The 18,596-nt window shown below is 35.5% G+C and overlaps 2 long non-coding RNA genes across 2 annotated transcripts; both read left to right on the plus strand.

The window, feature by feature from the left end:
• The first annotated feature begins 5,454 nt into the window (after positions 1-5,454).
• Positions 5,455-11,007, plus strand: LOC134275071 (uncharacterized). Its single transcript, XR_009993759.1, has 3 exons — positions 5,455-5,858; positions 10,538-10,650; positions 10,919-11,007. It is a non-coding gene; the product is annotated as an uncharacterized LOC134275071 (long non-coding RNA).
• Positions 11,008-11,452: 445 nt separating this feature from the next.
• On the plus strand, positions 11,453-16,281 carry LOC134275072 (uncharacterized). The gene is made up of 4 exons (XR_009993760.1): positions 11,453-11,585; positions 11,868-11,991; positions 12,462-12,521; positions 16,021-16,281. It is a non-coding gene; the product is annotated as an uncharacterized LOC134275072 (long non-coding RNA).
• Positions 16,282-18,596: the final 2,315 nt, after the last annotated feature.

The following is an 18,596-nucleotide window of genomic DNA, read 5'->3' on the forward strand; positions in this document are numbered from 1 at the left end:
ATTGGTACCCATGGGAATTCCAATAGATTGTTGGAAGACCTGGTCTCCAAAAACAACATGAATATTGTCAATCAACTCCATAGTACTTGTGTGTACAATCACCGTTTTTTAACAAAATAATTTTTCAAATGACCAATGACAAAGTAAGTAAATTTTCGAGTTCTATTTTAATTAAAACTAGGGGTACCGTGAGCAATAAGCTCACTAAATGATACCCCCGCCTCCCATATAAATATAATTTGAGTGTCCATGTTTTGTTGTGGGAAACCCAAAATATGTGTCATATCAAAAAGTAAAATAGGATGTGCACAATGGCAGTATGTAATAAAGATCCTGTAAAAGTTTCGTCAAATTTCATTCAGTGGTATGAGAATAGTTGCGGATAAGAGATGGGTATCCCAAAGCGTAATAGACAGACGGACGGACATAACGATTACTATATACCCTCCCGCTTTTCAAGCGGGGGGTATAACAAAAGCAGCTGTCAATGATGTCGAAAAGCCTGGATTTAAATCTTGATAATTTACATTGAGGCATAACGGGCGAACAAACTAGATAGTGATTCCTTGTTTTCACATTTATGTATGTGAAATTAAGTTGTAAATAAAAATTGAAAAAATTCTGTTTAATAGATTTCAAATGCACGAAAAGCAATAGTTCCCGCTCAATAACGTCAGGTACATGTATAAAGAAAGCTACACGAGATTGGAATGCATATTAGGCACTTGACCCCTCATGTGGCGCAATTAACATACAGCTTAAAATCAAGAATTTACTTCAACTGACTTTCAATGATCGAGTTCAATCAAGAAATCACTTCACTTCAGTGACCCGCGTGGCGCAGTGGTTAGAGCGTGAGCTATAGAGTTGTGGAATAAGGAGTCAATCCTTACGTCGCAGATTCGAATCCTACAGTGGGACCTGGAGACGGGTCTTTCGGATGAACTTTATTAACTGAGGACCCGTGTCGCAGTAGGTGCTGACACGAAAAGATCCCTTCCTGCTTAAAAGCCCAAGGTGCCGAGTATAGGACAAAATTTGCAGCTTTCCACCACCAATATACAGCTCAACACACTTTTTAAACTCACATATTTTTTTCGCACAAATTAAAGTCACATTTTTCTTGCAATAAAACTTAAAATTATCGAGTTTCAGTACGAAAAACAACCGTCATATTATTATACCCCACGCAACTAGTTGCGGGAGGTATAATGTTTTTGACCCGTCCGTCAGTCAGTCCGTCAGTCCTCTTTTTTTTGTCAGCGCAACTCCTCATAAACCGCTGCACAGAATTTCGTCAAACTTTGCAGGTATTTAGGACACATTGTGTAGATGTGCATATTACCAGGAAATTCCTATTCCATTATTTTTTCCGGGAATTTCCGCACTTTTTAACTTAGGCATTTGGCAAACCTTGAATATAGAGATGAACAGTTTGTCAGCGCAACTCCTCACAAACCGCTGCACAGAATTTCGTCAAACTTTGCAGATATTTAAAACACAATGTGTAGATGTGCATATTACCAGGAAATTCCGATTCCATTATTTTTTCCGGGAATTTCCGCACTTTTTAACTTAGGCATTTGGCCATACCTTGAATATAAAGATGAACAGTTTGTCAGCGCAACTCCTCATAAACTGCTGCACAGAATTTCGTCAAACTTTGCAGGTATTTAGGACACAATGTGTAGATGTGCATATTCCCAAGAAATTCCGATTCAATTATTTTTTCCGGGACTTTCCACACTTTTTAACTTAGGCATTTGGCCATACTTTTTATTAGGTCACCTGAGTCACTCAGGTGACCTATTGCTATCTGTTTTCGTCCGTCGTCGTGCGTCTTGTGTCGTGCGTCGTGTGTTAACATTTGAACATTTTCAGCTTCTTCTCTGCAACCACTGAACCAATTTCAACTAAATTTGGCATAAAGCATTTATGGGTAAAAGGGAAACAAAAATTGTGAATTTCATGATCCCCGCCCCCCTGGGGCCTGAGGGGTGGGGCCAAAACCACTAAAATTAATGCAATCTTTAAAAATCTTCTTCTTTACTCCTGGACATCAAGCAGGCAAACTGTTTGCATGATTGTAATCAGCAAGGGTACCTCTACCAAAATTGTGAAATTCATGGCCCTGGGGTCAGGGGTTCTGGTGTTAGGGCGGGGCTAAATAAGTATATAGTGAAAATGCATTATTTCTTTGAAAATCTTCTTCTCTGCTCCTGGGTATTAAATACACTAACTAAGCACATAGTTATGATAAGCAAGAGTGCCTCTTCCAGATTTGTGAATTTCATGGCCCCAGGGTCAGGGGTTCTGGTGTTAGGGCGGGGCTCTATAGATTATATAGTGAAAATGCATTATTTCTTTGAAAATCTTCTTCTCTGCTCCTGGGTATTAGATAAACTAACTAAGCACATAGTTATGATGAGCAAGAGTGCCTCATCCAAAATTGTTAATTTTATGGCCCCAGGGTCAGGGGTTCTGGTGTTAGGGCGGGGCTCTATAGATTATATAGTGAAAATGCATTATTTCTTTGAAAATCTTCTTCTCTGCTCCTGGGTATTAAATACACTAACTAAGCACATAGTTATGATGAGCAAGAGTGCCTCTTCCAGATTTGTGAATTTCATGGCCCCAGGGTCAGGGGTTCTGGTGTTAGGGTGGGGCTCTATAGATTATATAGTGAAAATGCATTATTTCTTTGAAAATCTTCTTCTCTGCTCCTGGGTACTTAATAAACAAATTAAGCACATAGTTATGATGTGCAAGAGTGCCTCTTCCAGATTTGTGAATTTTATGGCCCCAGGGTCAGGGGCTCTGGTGTTAGGGCGGGGCTCTATAGATTATATATGGAAAATGCATTATTTCTTTGAAAATCTTCTTCTCGCCTCCTGGGTATTAAATACACTAACTAAGCACATAGTTATGATGAGCAAGAGTGCCTCTTCCAAAATTGTGAATTTCATGGCCCTGGGGTCAGGGGTTCTGGTGTTAGGGCGGGGCTCTATAGATAATATAGTGAAAATGCATTATTTCTTTGAAAATCTTCTTCTCTGGTCCTGGGTATTAGATACACTAAATAAGCACATAGTTATGATGAGCAAGAGTGCCTCTACCAAAATTGTGAATTTTATGGCCCCAGGGTCAGGGGTTCTGGTGTTAGGGCGGGGCTTTTAAGATTATAAAGTGAAAATGCATTATTTCTTTGAAAATCTTCTTCTCTGCTCCTGGGTATTAGATAAACTAACTAAGCACATAGTTATGATGAGCAAGAGTGCCTCTTCCAAAATTGTGAATTTTATGGCCCCAGGGTCAGGGGTTCTGGTGTTAGGGTGGGGCTCTATAGATTATATAGTGAAAATGCATTATCTCTTTGAAAATCTTCTTCTCTGCTCCTGGGTATTAGATAAACTAACTAAGCACATAGTTATGATGAGCAAGAGTGCCTCAACCAAAATTGTGAATTTTGTGGCCCCAGGGTCAGGGGTTCTGGTGTTAAGTCGGGACTCTATTGATTATATAGTAAAAATACATTTATTCTTTGTAAATATTTTTCTTTGCTTCTGGGTTTTAAGCCAATGATCCAAGTATATATATATATTTATGATGAAGAAATCTTCTTCTCTGCTCCTGGGTGATCTAGCAAAGTAGTTTTTAATGCCCCCAGGGTCTTTGTAAATAGGGGGGGGGGGTGGTTACATAGCCTGAAAATAAATTAATGCTTTGAAATCTCCTCTTTAGTATTAATCAACCATTTTATGATAAAATTTGCAAAATTTTGAAATATATGGCCCTGGGTGTGGTTCCTTTGGGGTGAGGTGCACAACTGGTTATAAAGTGGAAGTGCATTTTCTCTTTGTTACTCTGATCTACCTCTGGGTATTAAGTAAATAGAGTAAGCATGCTAAGTTAATAATTATGATAAGCAATGGTGCCTCTTTCAAAATTGTAAATTGTGAATTTCATGGCCTCCGGTTTAAACACGAACCAAATTTAATTGTTTGAAAGTTGTTACACAATACTCAGGTGACCTATAAGGCCCGTGGGCCTCTTGTATAGAGATGAACAGTTTGTCAGCGCAACTCTTCATAAACCGCTGCACAGAATTTCGTCAAACTTTGCAGATATTTAGGACACAATATGTAGATGTGCATATTACCAGAAAATTCCGATTCCATTATTTTTTCCGGGACTTTCCGCACTAAATACTTAGGTTTTTCGCCATACCTTGAATATAGAGATTAACAGTTTGTCAGCGCAACTCCTCATAAACTGCTGCACAGAATTTAGTTAAACTTTGCAGATATTTAGGACACAATATGTAGATGTGCATATTACCAGGAAATTTCGATTCCATTATTTTTTCCGGGACTTCCCGCACTAAAAACTTAGGTTTTTGGCCATACCTTTTATATAGAAATGAACAGTTTGTCAGCGCAACTCCTCATAAACCGCTGCACAGAATTTCGTTTAACTTTGCAGATATTTAGGACACAATATGTAGATGTGCATATTACCAGGAAATTCCGATTCCTTTATTTTTCCGGGAATTTCCACACTTTCCAACTTAGACTTTTTGGCCATATTTTGAATATACAGATGAACAGTTTGTCAGCACTACTCCTCTTAAACTGTTGTACATAGTTTCGTCAACCTATGCAGATATTTAGGACATATTCCATTATTTTATCCCAAAGAGTTTTGCCTATTATTCAAGAAAATTTCTCATCCCCCCCCTCCCCCCCAACCACTTCAAATTAATGTTTGGATTTGTATAATGCCAAGAAATTTTGATTCCATTATTTATCTAGAAACTTCATTCCACATTTAAATGTCCTCATATGCAAGACATTTTGATGTGAAGATTTTTTTGCAATTATTGCCGTTTTTGATCTATACTATGTATTTAAAGTGCACTAGCTGTGCCTTTCATTATGTGTTTCACAGTCAACTTTTTGGGGAGCGTGGGGTATGTGAGCTAGCTCACTTTTTCTTTCATTAAATATGTTGTCGTTCAGGGGTCTTCTCCCTGAGACAACTTGTGGGTCTCCCAATTCTGTATATTGGACAAAAGAACTATGAGTCAGGATTAAAGTTTATAAAAATTTATTATTGCTTGTTGTATTTAATTTGCAGGATCTCTTTGAATGTTTATCCCTATTTCTTACTCCCGCAGAAATATTATTTCTCTCCCAGAATGGGAATAAAATACTCTTAAGCGGGAGAATTATGTTTTAGGGAATAATTCATATAAATTTACAAAAGCATAAAATTATTTATCTTTTCCCAAAATATTGGGAGTTCTTTGCAATACAATTATATTATGATCAGATATAGTCATGGGAGAGTTATTTTACCTCCCACTAATTTTCTCCCAAAGGTTAATTCAATGAAATAGTAAAAAGTAATAATAAAATATGTTACAAAATTCATCAGTTCCCAAAAATTAATTAATTAATTATGTAATGATAATTACCCAACGACTATCGCTCCCAGCCATGCTGGCGATACGATGATAGCAGTCGTACTTAACCTATTCTAAACCTTTTCTGACTGTCGGTCGATTTGCGCTGGCTTATATTGGCATCGGGCTCGATTGTCGTGACGTCACGACAAAGTGAAAATACCCGCCATGCTTGTTAGTTGATATGCTGCCATGCCGATCGAACCGACGAAAGGAAACACGCACCCTAGGACGCGGATAATTATTATGGGAAACATTCATAATACTTATCGCTGATGGACTTTGTAAGCATAAACAAAACAATCATAAACAGTTCAAGCGTGACTTGGGAATGTAAGATGTCGAGGAAATTCGGGCGTCACTAATTACCGACCTCGTCCCAATTGTACACTTGGTAAATATACAATTGTTAATGGAAATAAACATACAATTAATTAACCCTCTTACTGCCAGAACTGTGTCTAATTTGTGCAGTTGATACGCCAGAACTTTTGCTTACATGTACAGTTTTAGAATGCATTGAATATTCTTTTAATGATAAGCAACATCCTAAAGATAATTTTTGATTGTAATGATTTTACAAATAACGAACACAGGGCCATTTCAATTCTGATTTAATGACGTCAGCTCCTTTGCTAGTATTACGTCACAGTAGAAAAAAATCCGCATAATTTCGCAAAGATACTTATGTAAAAGAATATGAAAAATATAAACGTTTTTAACAATAAACAGATTGATTCTTGTTTTGTTTTACGCTGTCTAAAATTACTACTCATAAATATTCGGAAAAGAGAATGAGTACTATTAATAAAAAGTATTTTATTTATAAATTCAACATTATTTTATTGAATTTTGCTAAGGAAACGTTCTGCAAATAAGCCCCCGCCTTCGCTTATCAAAAAGAGGTTTTTAGACAAAATATATGCACGTTTTCTTTACAATCAATACTATCTGGAATACAAAAGATATTAAGGTAACTCTTACGTTTATTAACACTACGTCTTTATATAGTTTTAAATTATTAAGATCGAATTCTTAAAAACAAAGAAACATCCAAAAACAAACAAAATTAAAGAAAAACACTAGAAATTCATTATTAAGTTATTTACATTGATTCTCGTTTTTGCTGAAATACGAATTCAAAATTAGCACATTTTTTACGATTTCAAGTGCAGAAAATCAAGAAAATGTCATACATGTATGTGACAAGTAATTTCAAAACTAGAGTGTTCCAAGGAACGCCATGTGTTGCCTGTTTTCAGCTTCATTAAAGATGTAAGTAAATCTAAGAGTGGTCAGCTTTTCAATTTCTCTTGTATGTATAGTTTATGCAAAAAAGGAAAAAAAAAAGATCTACGGATAGTAAAATTGGGGGGTGGGGTGAGTGAAAGAGAGAAAACAAGATGCATTTGTGAAACACTATGCGCCCGGCGGCAATTAACAAAGTTCTAAAAAACAATTTTTAGCGAATAGGTCACAGTCAAGGTCACACGATCATTGTCCTTTGTGTCATTTAATTGAAAGCACTTAATTAGTGGAGTATGCATACCAAATATAAAGTCACTATTTCCTATGGTTAAAAAGTTATGGCGAAAGTTCGAAAAAGCTATATTAAGCATTTAGGTTACAGTCAAGGTCAAAGGGTCATTGACCTTGATGTCAGTTGAAAGTGTTTAATTAATGGAGTATGCATACCAAATACGAAGTCTATGTCTCTCACGGTTCAAAAGTTATGGCGAAGGTTAAAGTTGACAACAGACAGACAAACAGATAAACATACAAACAGACAGACTGGACAAAAACAATATACGCCCCGAATAAATTCGGGCGCATCAAAATTTCAAGACCTGCAAAAACCATGACAAGCAAAAAAAAAAAATCCTATTTCGGCGAGGTGGGGGGTAGGGGGTAGGATCGAACGTCTTACAGTACCATTTTTTATAAACACTTTTTTGACCCAAAGTAGAACGTACATGTACATGTTGAAAGAGGGGGAGGGGCGCTAACTTAAGCCACCCCCCCCTTCCCGGTTCCGACGCCTATGTTATAAATAATTATTTATCAATTAATTAATACGTAATTTAAAGAATCCAAAAGAGACTTTATTTCGCAAAGTAGGTCAAAGGTCAAGTGGACTGTAATGCTGATATATTTTTAAAACAGTTTTATAACAAACAATCTACATGTTAAATACAAGTAGCATATAGACTTACCTTATACATGTAAAAAAAATTGTACATCGGCACTGTCAGCCATTTCAGAAAGTAGGTCAAAGGTCAAGTTCAAAGAAGCTATATGTATGTGCAAAATATGAAATCCATATACTTATAGTTCTCGAAGTACTAGTATAAGGTGTGACAGACGGACAGACAGACGCTGGGTAAAATGATCCCTAAGTGCCGCTCTGCTCTACAGTCAACACAAAAAGTATTTAAAAAGACGCAGATTTAGCCGAAAAGCGGGGAAAGGGGACTATAGCAAACGACACACATACACGGTTGTTACAAATACTTGTGGGGGGATAAATATGCAATCATGTAATAACATTTACAAGTTTTCTTTTGGTTTGTGAATGAAACCTAATTCAAAGTACTTTAGCATTACATGTACATTAACCTGAATGTAACTAAGAAGTTCTAAACGCCAATGAATTTTTATTTTCGGAACATTCTATTTATTTGGGAAATTGTTCCAGATGCATATAGAGTTCATCTTTGTTATGGCCGTAGGAACCGGAAGGGGAGGCTTGAGAGACCGTCCTCCCCCCCCCCCACCCCCCAATTTTGTCGATATGTATTAAACCGTGTAAAACATAATAAGTATATGCTCACTTTATGCTTGAGCTCCCTCAGTGAAAACATAAATAACCTCTGTAGATAACTTCTTAGCTTGATACTTGAAAGTAGTTTCTATTTGATAGTCCTCCTATGAAAATATTTGCACCCCCCCCCCCTCCAAAAAAAAAAATTGCATTGCTTTCTATAGATTTTACACTGAAATGCTCAGCAATAGGCCTATTTAAATTTGAAAAAAAAAACAACAAAAACTTTTGTTCTTTTACTTATTTTGATTGCTTTTAAGGATTAAAAAAAAATAAAATTAATTACTGTATGTCCCTTCTTATGCCATGATATGATAATAGATTTATTACCTGATCTAGGTATGTGGTTTACGATGGACCAACTTTTAGAAATCTACATGACTGTCAAATTTTGCTAATCCAATCATTCTGTTCAAAATTGATTGCAGATTTTAAGCAGGGTATTTTTTAAAATGAAAATTTTAATCTTTATAATCAAATTTTAATTTACTTGCATGAAGTGTTTAAAAAAATTAACAGGTTGGTTGTATATGTTTATTTCAGTGGTATAACTGGGCAAAGATAATGTAGATGCTTTTCTGACTCAAGCAAAGGGGTCTGGAGCAGCATTAACAGGTACTACAATGCGGGGGGGGGGGGGGAGTGACAACATTTAGGAGTCTTTGATTGTGTCCCAGAGTGTACAGTGTGTGGATAATGTAAAACTTGAATTTATATTTGAATATACTGAAACAAATGTATTAAAAAGCATTTTTCTCTTTTTTCCTTTTTTTCTCCTTTCTAAGGGGGGATGTTAATGTGAATGCTTTGACGTACACGCTTGCAAATAGTAGCTAATCCACAGTGACTGTAATATTGTCTTATATTGGAGCTAAAGAAATCAGAAGCGTCACACAGAAACAAATTTACCTACAAGTATAAGTAACAATGGTCGGTGAGGCGAAATCTTTTACTCTTTTTCTTCATGATAATCAATAATTTATTGAAGATGAACAATATCTAAACATACACTTTTTTTTTTTTTTAAATCGATGTCCATGGGTAATAAGATCCACTTGTAGTACTCCTGATTGGGTTTTTCTACTATTCGATCCATTTTTTAAAATCATTTTTGCATCCGACGCAAGGAGTTAGAGTAGATTTTTTTTTTCACAAAATATACATAAATGTTTTCTGATTGATTTCTAATCAGATAAATATTCATAATCTAATTTTCCTGTTCTGGCCTCCAGCATTAAGCAATCCTAGACTTCAATTCAAAATTTCAGTCAGTCAAGAAACGGGTTATTTATTATATTTATGAAACTTACCTTTGAAAATTAAAATTCTTGTGGGATGGGGGGCGTTGTAGTATGATTTTCTTGAGTCAGATTGTTTATTCTAATACCCTTACAGGACAGAATATATATTTCTAAGGGACAGTTTTTCTTTTTCTTATAGAAAACTTTTCGTAATTCCTATTAGTGGAGAAGAGATTATTAATCACATACATGCAAAATTTTCAAAGGCAAAGTGTTTCATTCCAAATTCTTATCACCCCCCCTCCCCGGGGATCAAATTTTTAGCCCTTCAATAACACAAAAGGGAAACATCTTAAATTTTTTTAGTTTTTCTATTGGGGGAAAAAGACAATTCTAGTATTCTGATCATACTTTGCAAATAATGATACTTTTATTTTTATTGCTAACAAAGATAAATTTCAAGTCTTCTCTTGAAATATAGTATGATATATTTATGAAGTCATAATCATATTTCTCGCTAATATTCATTTTGATTTATACATTTTTTATATACATTGTAGTTCTCAAAGTGAATCTATAGTTATTATATAAGAAAGAGCGTTCAATAGTTGTTTTATTCATTATCTTTGTAACTTATAAACTATTACCTATTGTGACGTTTTTGACGTCATCAATGCGACTTTGACGTCGTCAACGTATTACAGTTGTAGCCTACTTCAGTATAATATTATGCGCACGGATACAAGATATTGCATATACAATTTTTTATAATTTGAAGCAAAAAAATGCTTAAGAATAAATACGTGAATAATGAACTTAAATCTTCAATAGATAAAAACTTAATAAATAAAATAGTTTTGATGGGACATATATGACCCCTGTGGCAGTCAGTGGGTAGAGCCCATATATGACCCCTCTGGCAGTAAGAGGGTTAAACATTAATTTGTCGTTTTATGGACCAGTATATATTGCAGGGAGTATTTGTTTAACTTGTACTGTGTATTTCCACAGAAAATGTTACTCATAGTAACGGGAATAATTACGGAACCGTAACATGGCACCCTCCCATGTGAAGAACATTCGTCCTCGAATGGTTTTATACTTCAATCAGGGATTATTCAAAGGTAGGTACAAGTTTTCTATTTATCCCTAAGTTGCTGGCAACAAAACGACGTACATCAAAAGTGCATATTATGATTACAGATTAGCAATAAATTGATAAGCATATGTACATCATTCATAACATTTAACAGTTAACAAAGATATGATCAAACAAATAAGTTATCCATGTATGAAAACATAAACAACATCACAAAATTATATTTCACAGGTATTATGTCCATATCACTTCCTTCAATTCACAAAGAAACCTCTCGGCATTGTCCATTTCAGAATATTTTCACGATCTATCCACAGGAGGCTCTATCTGTCAGCTTTGGCTTGTCCTTTTCTTATGGTTCATGATCCTTGATTCGTCTACGGATGGCTTCATCAGTAAGAAATCTTTAGCATGGGAATTATCTATTTGTATTATACAAATATCCCATAAATTATTTTACAGAGGGACTTTATGCATGAGATTTGAACCACATGGGTTTTCTTGATCCCAGATAAGGTTTTAATCTATTATGGTGGATAATATCCCCCTTATGCTTTGCATGTTTCCCTATCCTGTACAGAACATCATTTATTCTTTGTAAAACAATGTATGGTCCCTTCCATTTAAGAGATAACTTTTTGTGGAGTCCCATATTTTGATTTGGGAAAAAGACCCATACAGCATCTCCTGGGTTATAGAGATTTTGGTGAATTCTTGCACTGTAATCCCGTAACATATTATCAAAAGATATGCTCATTTTATTTCGGGCAAAATCATGTATTTTGTTTAGCTTTTCTGATAGATTTTGGGCGTATTCAGAACTTAATTTTGATTCATATTTTTCAGGGTCTACTCTGCCGAGTACTAAATCTACTAGGAGTGTGACTGATTGCCCAAATAACATTTCACAAGGGCTTACCCCCGTGGCCTCATGAGAAGATGATCGATATGCCAACATGAGTAAGGGTATCAGGTCATCCCAATCTTTTTGATTTTTACTAACAAATGCTGAAAGCATATTTTCAATTGTTCTATTTGCCCTTTCTATCATCCCATCAGACTGAGGTCTGTAGGGAGTAGTACGAGTTTTGCCTATACCCAGTATTTTACACATTTCTTGAAAAACATCAGATTCAAATGTTTGTCCTTGATCTGAATGAATTTGCATTGGGACTCCAAAAATGGAGACTACATGATTTATTAATTTTTGAGCTACAGTAACTGATTTCTTATTTCTAATAGGGATGGCATCAACCCATTTGGTGAAGTAATCTCCCACGACTAGAAGATAAGAATTTTTCCTGTGAGTCATTGGTAAAGGACCTAATATATCCACTGCCCATCTTTCCATTGGAGCACCAACCAGGTATTTTTGTAACTGGGCCTTTGGGAATTTATTAGGAGATTTTCTAGCTGCACATTTATCACAACTTTTACAAAAATGTTTTATGTCTTGGGACATCTTGTGCCAGAAATACTTGTCTCGGGCCTTTGACAGAGTTTTATTGAACCCCAAGTGACCGCCCGTAATATTGCAATGTATATCTTTCAATACTTTCCCACTGATAGATTTTGGGAGAACAGTTTGAAATTTTGGTTGCACACTTTCCCATTTATGATATAATATATCATCTATATAATGCAGAGAATCGAATCTTGCCCAGTAATATTTGCATGTTTCACTCAGATGGGAAATGTCTTCCCAGAGAGGTTTTTGTTTAGATTTGACCCATTTTATTACTTCCCTCAGATCTGAGTCTTTACTTTGTAAAGCCTTAATACTATTTTCTGGTTTGTTATTTTCTAGAAGTATTTTAGTTTCTTCTTGTCTTGTAGGGCTTATCCCAGTGGGTGGAGAGTTTCCCTGAGACCTTGTAGTAACAGCACAGTTTCCAGGTACAAAACTATTTATGTTGGGACTAGCAGTTAGATCACTTTGTTTAATTTCAGAAATCATTTCCCTCTTTACTTGGCTTTGGTTTTCAATGGGAGGTTCATTTTGCAAGTGTTAGTCAAATGAAAATTTGTCTTCTGCTTTACTACAATGCTTACAATCTAAATCTCCCATGAGACAAGGTCTGCGGGACAAAGCGTCCGCGTTATTATGAGTGCGACCTGCCCGGTATTCAATTTTAAAATCATATGAAGACAAAAATTCAAACCAACGTGCTATTTGACCCTCTGGATTTTTGAAATTTAACAACCAAGTTAGGGACCCATGATCTGTTCTAACTTTGAATGTCTTCCCATATAAATAGTGGTGAAAGTGCTTTATTGAGTTTACAATAGCTAGTAACTCTCTTCTAGTCACACAATAACGACGTTCAGCAGCACTGAATGTCTTGCTATAATAACATGACTTTTTCTACTCCCCCCTGTTCTTGGGAAAGAACCGCTCCCAAACCTATGTTAGAGGCATCAGTATCTAAAATGAATAAGCCTTCTTCATTAGGATAGGAAAGAATGGGAGAACTAGTTAATGCTCGCCTTAGCTTGTCAAATGCTACATTGCAATCATTATCCCATATAAACTTCCTATTTGCTTCTGTAAGTTTATGTAATGGTCTGGCCATATCTGAGAATTTGTATATAAATTTCCTATAGTATGAACAAAGACCTAAGAAGCTTCGAACTTCCTTAACATTTCTAGGAATGGGCCAATTGTTGACTGAGTCAATCTTTGAGGGATCAGTGGCTATCCCATTTTCACTTACAATGTGTCCCAGAAAGGGAACTTCTTTTTGCAACAACAAACACTTCTTTGGGTTCATTTTCAAATTAGCCTCCCCCAGTTGCCCAAAAACTTGTCTTAAATTTTCAATATGTTCTTCAAAAGTTTTAGACAATATTATTATGTCATCTAAATAGACAAGACATATTTTCCAAGAAAGATTTGATAAAACTCTTTCCATTAGTCTTTCAAAAGTTGCTCCCGCATTACATAAACCAAATGGCATGTTTAAAAATTGCCAGTGTCCTCCCCCCGGGATTGAAAAAGCTGTTTTGGGTTTATCTTCAGGTGACATTTTCACCTGCCAATACCCACTCTTAAGATCTATCGTAGAAAACCATTTTGAACCTGACAGGGCATCTAATGTTGTATCAATTCTAGGTATGGGATAACTATCCTTAATAGTGACATCATTTAACTTTCTATAGTCTATACAGAACCGGATTGTCCCATCCTTTTTCTTAACTAGGACTATGGGAGAACTCCATGGACTGTCTGATGTCTCTATCACCCCCTATCTAACATATCATTTATTTCCTTCTTGGCCTCAGCCATTTTAGCTAGAGGAATACGTCTAGGAGGTTGTTTAATCGGGAGTGCATTTCCCGTATTTATCTTATGCTCTACTAAATCTGTTGAACCCATGTCAACTGATGAAAGGGAGAAACTCGTTTGAAAGTCCCTTAAAAGTTATTCTAATCTCTGTTTTTCTTCAGAGCTAACACTTGTATGGACCCTATCTAAAATTTGTTGTAAATGATTGGGCATCTGGGAGTCATTCCTATTACAATGAGCACTTATGTTTTTCACTACTTCCCCATTCTCAATATCTTCAACCCTTTCTATCGAGGCTACTACACTACCCTTGTGTAACTTTAAACTTTCGTCACCTAAATTCATATAACGTACTGGGACATTTTCCCCATCTACTTCTACCAAAGTTTTTGAAATCAATAATTCATGTTTCCCATAAACTTTTCTGAGGGTTCCACTATGGCTGTACCCTGTTGAAAATTGGGACTTTCTATCCTAGCAGGGGCAATAAATTCACAGTTTGGGGGAATCACTAAATCTTCTAGTAAAAGAACCTTGCAACAATCAACTACACTATTTTCATCACTAAAACAAGGGATTTCTTCTCCCTGAATAACAAATTTCATTTTCTTCAAACAAATCTCACATGAAAACTTTTTCATAAAATCTACACCCAAAATACATTTGTTTTGAATGTTTACAACAATAACTGAATGGGAAATTTCAATATTCCTAAGACTAAATTTAAGGAGACTCTCCCCCACAACTGGGATGTCTTCTCCATTTGCTGATCTTAACTTCACACTAGAAGATCTAACACTTGACTTTTCTACCAATTGAATTTTTTCAAATAATTTGGGGTTTATAATAGTCACACTGGATCCGGTATCTACTAATATTGTTGTTTTAACATTTTCTATCTTCCCTGATATAAAAATTCCCTCATCTTTTTGTTTAACATCTCCCACTAAAATACTTTTGGGACTTTGTTCATTTTGAGGTTTGCATTCTAACTCCCTATTTTGACTTTTCATAGACTTATTTGATACCGGATCAACCCCTGTACAATTGTTTAATGGGTTATTCTGGGGCTTGTTCCCAACTCGCGCCGATTTCCGCCCCATGAATTCGACGTTTGATGGTTTCCCTGTCTTTGAAAACCTGAGTCATTTCTATGAGGGGATGGCCTCAGGGAGTTTTGATTCCCCTGATTAGATCTATTTCCATAACCATTTCTTGACCCATATCTGTCATGTTCCCAATTGTTAAATTGTCTGGGACTATTGTTTGAAAATCTGTTTTCCCGGGATCTCCCATAATTTTGGGACTTTTGACCAGAATTGTTCAAACTTGACAAAGAGTCTTGTATGTCTTTTAGTAAAGAAATAACTAAATCTTCCCTTTTATTGTTGGGATGTTGTTGAGAGTCAGGGTTTGAAGTGACAACATGGACTGGCTTTCCTCTTTGGGCATCTGCCATTTTATGTGTCTCTAACCTAATTGCTAAAATTTCAGCTTCCCCAATATCTTTAGGTCTTGCCTCCCGAATTCTATTTTTTAACTTTGCTCGATACATCTCTGACCTTTCTACTGATCCAAAACGCATACTGAGAACTTTAACAAGGGAATCAAAATCCCTAATCTGAGCTTCATTGAGTTCCCCTAAAATTGCCCTTGCATTCCCAGTTAGACTACTAGCAAGATACAAAGATTTTGTCCTATAATCCCAACCATGCAATTCTACTAAAACTTGAAATTGGGCTAAGTAATCTTCAAAATCTTCCACCCCATCATATGTTTGTGGCTTTATTGAGACTGTTGGTTTTACTTGATTGGGAGAATGTACGCTATTGTCATTTCTGTTCACCCTTGGGGATATTGGGTTCCTGAAAGATTCAAATCTCTCCCCAGCCCCTAGAGATGGTGATTGACTGGGATTTTCAGAATAGTTCCCATATTTATGTGAACCAATAGCTTCTCCATGATTTTCAAGTGATGACAACCTCCCATGTAATTGATGGGACTCATGTCTCATTTGTGATAATTGTTCTTCAAAATTTTGATTCATGCATAGAACATCCCTTTTCAAACCTTCAACTGCTCTTAACAAAAGTTCATTTATATTTTCAGAACCACTGGGAGCTGATGATTGATTTGACAAAGATTCATCTTGACAGATTTCTTCATGGGATAAATTTTCTTCTTCTACCGGGACTCTTGGATTGAAAACAATCTCTCCCGAATCTTCTAAATGACTATTATCCCTTGACATTTTTGCTTTTGGGAGTACTAATTTATTCTATGATACAAAGAATTTACTTGTTCAATTATTTGTCTTATGTCCAATCAGATAATGGGAATGAAAATTTATGAATCCCACTTCTGACACCAATGTTGTCGTTCAGGGGTCTTCTCCCTGAGACAACTTGTGGGTCTCCCAATTCTGTATATTGGACAAAAGAACTATGAGTCAGGATTAAAGTTTATAAAAATTTATTATTGCTTGTTGCATTTAATTTGCAGGATCTCTTTGAATGTTTATCCCTATTTCTTACTCCCGCAGAAATATTATTTCTCTCCCAGAATGGGAATAAAATACTCTTAAGCGGAAGAATTATGTTTTAGGGAATAATTAATATAAATTTACAAAAGCATAAAATTATTTATCTTTTCCCAAAATATTGGGAGTTCTTTGCAATACAATTATATTATGATCAGATATAGTTATGGGAGAGTTATTTTACCTCCCACTAATTTTCTCCCAAAGGTTAATTCAATATAAATAGTAAAAAGTAATAATAAAATATGTTACAAAATTCATCAGTTCACAAAAATTAATTAATTAATTATGTAATGATAATTACCCAACGACTATCGCTCCCAGCCATGCTGGCGATACGATGATAGCAGTCGTACTTAACCTATTCTAAACCTATTCTGACTGTCGGTCGATTTGCGCTGGCTTATATTGGCATCGGGCTCGATTGTCGTGACGTCACGGCAAAGTGAAAATACCCGCCATGCTTGTTAGTTGATATGCTGTCATGCCGATCGAACCGACGAAAGGAAACACGCACCCTAGGGCGCGGATAATTATTATGGGAAACATTCATAATACTTATCGCTGATGGACTTTTTAAGCATAAACAAAACAATCATAAACAGTTCAAGCGTGACTTGGGAATGTAAGATGTCGAGGAAATTCGGGCGTCACTAATTACCGACCTCGTCCCAATTGTACACTTGGTAAATATACAATTGTCAATTGGAATTAAACATACAATTAATTAAACATTAATTTGTCGTTTTATGGACCAGTATATATTGCAGGGAGTATTTGTTTAACTTGTACTGTGTATTTCCACAGAAAATGTTACTCATAGTAACGGGAATAATTACGGAACCGTAACAAATATTTCATGTTAAAGGTGCATATTCCCTACAATCATTATTTTAAGTTTTAAAAGTCAATGTTCGTAAAAAGAATTTGTTTATAAATTGTATGATGTTCAATGTGTATGATTCTATCATAGGTATTTACAAATTAATTAATTGAACATTTTTTGATACTATATTTGGTGAAATGTTCAAATTGATTTCTTACAGATGAGTACTTTTCTAAGTATTTTGCACATTTTCTATACTTGCCTTGGTTTTGTCGAAATGCAGCGTTTGAAAATGACAAAACTGCATAAAGAAATCATGTAAAAGGGTAGGATAATAAAGTGTTGTTTATCTTTCAACACAATAAATTGTACTTATTGAAAAGAAAATTATTTTACATTTATGGTCTGAAAATTAAATTTTGCTTTAGAAGGTATCTTTCGAGTTGCTAGATTTCAGGAAGTTAACCTGAAAAATGCCATCTTTTTAACATAGAAATACTTATATCATCTTGCGCCTTAGTGTCATAATTATGTACAGAAAACACATAAGTTACATAAACTGCATTGTTTTTCTATTAAGGCAAGGCAAAAGTATGCTTTAACATGAACAGATACAAAGATCGTTGCATTTGACGAGAAACCATGAAAAAACCATTTGGAAACTCTCATATAATATTATCATTGAAGAGTATATTAAAATCCTGCAAATTATTATGTGTGAATTATATCTAAAGTAGTGGAATATGATCAAAATTAAGTTATAAATCATTTCTAAAAATTAATATATTTTGTTGTTACGTTACACAATTATGCATCATAACAATGTGACCTTAATTTGTGCGAAAAACCATGTGAGTTTAAAAAGTGCGTTGAGCTGTATAATATGTCATCCTATCGTTTCATATTTATTTAAAAACTATTCTATTCATTTGTGTTAAAATTTTCTTTAAGTTTGGGCTGATTGAAGTTGTGCTGTTTTACGTCCCATTCGAGAATGTTTCTCTCCTGAAGAGACGTCACCATACACCGGTGAGGGGCTTCAAATTTTGACCTTTACGTAAACTCGTCACTTACGGCCATTGAGCACTGAGGGATCTTATTCGTGCCAACGCCTATCGTGACACAGGACCTCAGTTCTTAAAAGGTTCATCCGCAGCTACCGCATCTTTCACTCAAGTGCCGAGCGCATTGCGGCGGAACAATTGCTATCTATTTTTATTGACTTAGGTCCGTCGCGGTCAAGATTCGACCATCCGATCACAGAGCGACACCCTTTTTATTGAAATACAGAGGGAGAAACTCTTGAAAGATATGTTAAGG

The sequence above is a fragment of the Saccostrea cucullata genome, unplaced genomic scaffold (assembly GCF_032062105.1).
Source record: "Saccostrea cucullata isolate Sc308-1 unplaced genomic scaffold, CSIRO_AGI_Scuc_v1 ctg363, whole genome shotgun sequence".
Classification (NCBI taxonomy): Eukaryota; Metazoa; Mollusca; class Bivalvia; order Ostreida; family Ostreidae; genus Saccostrea; species Saccostrea cuccullata.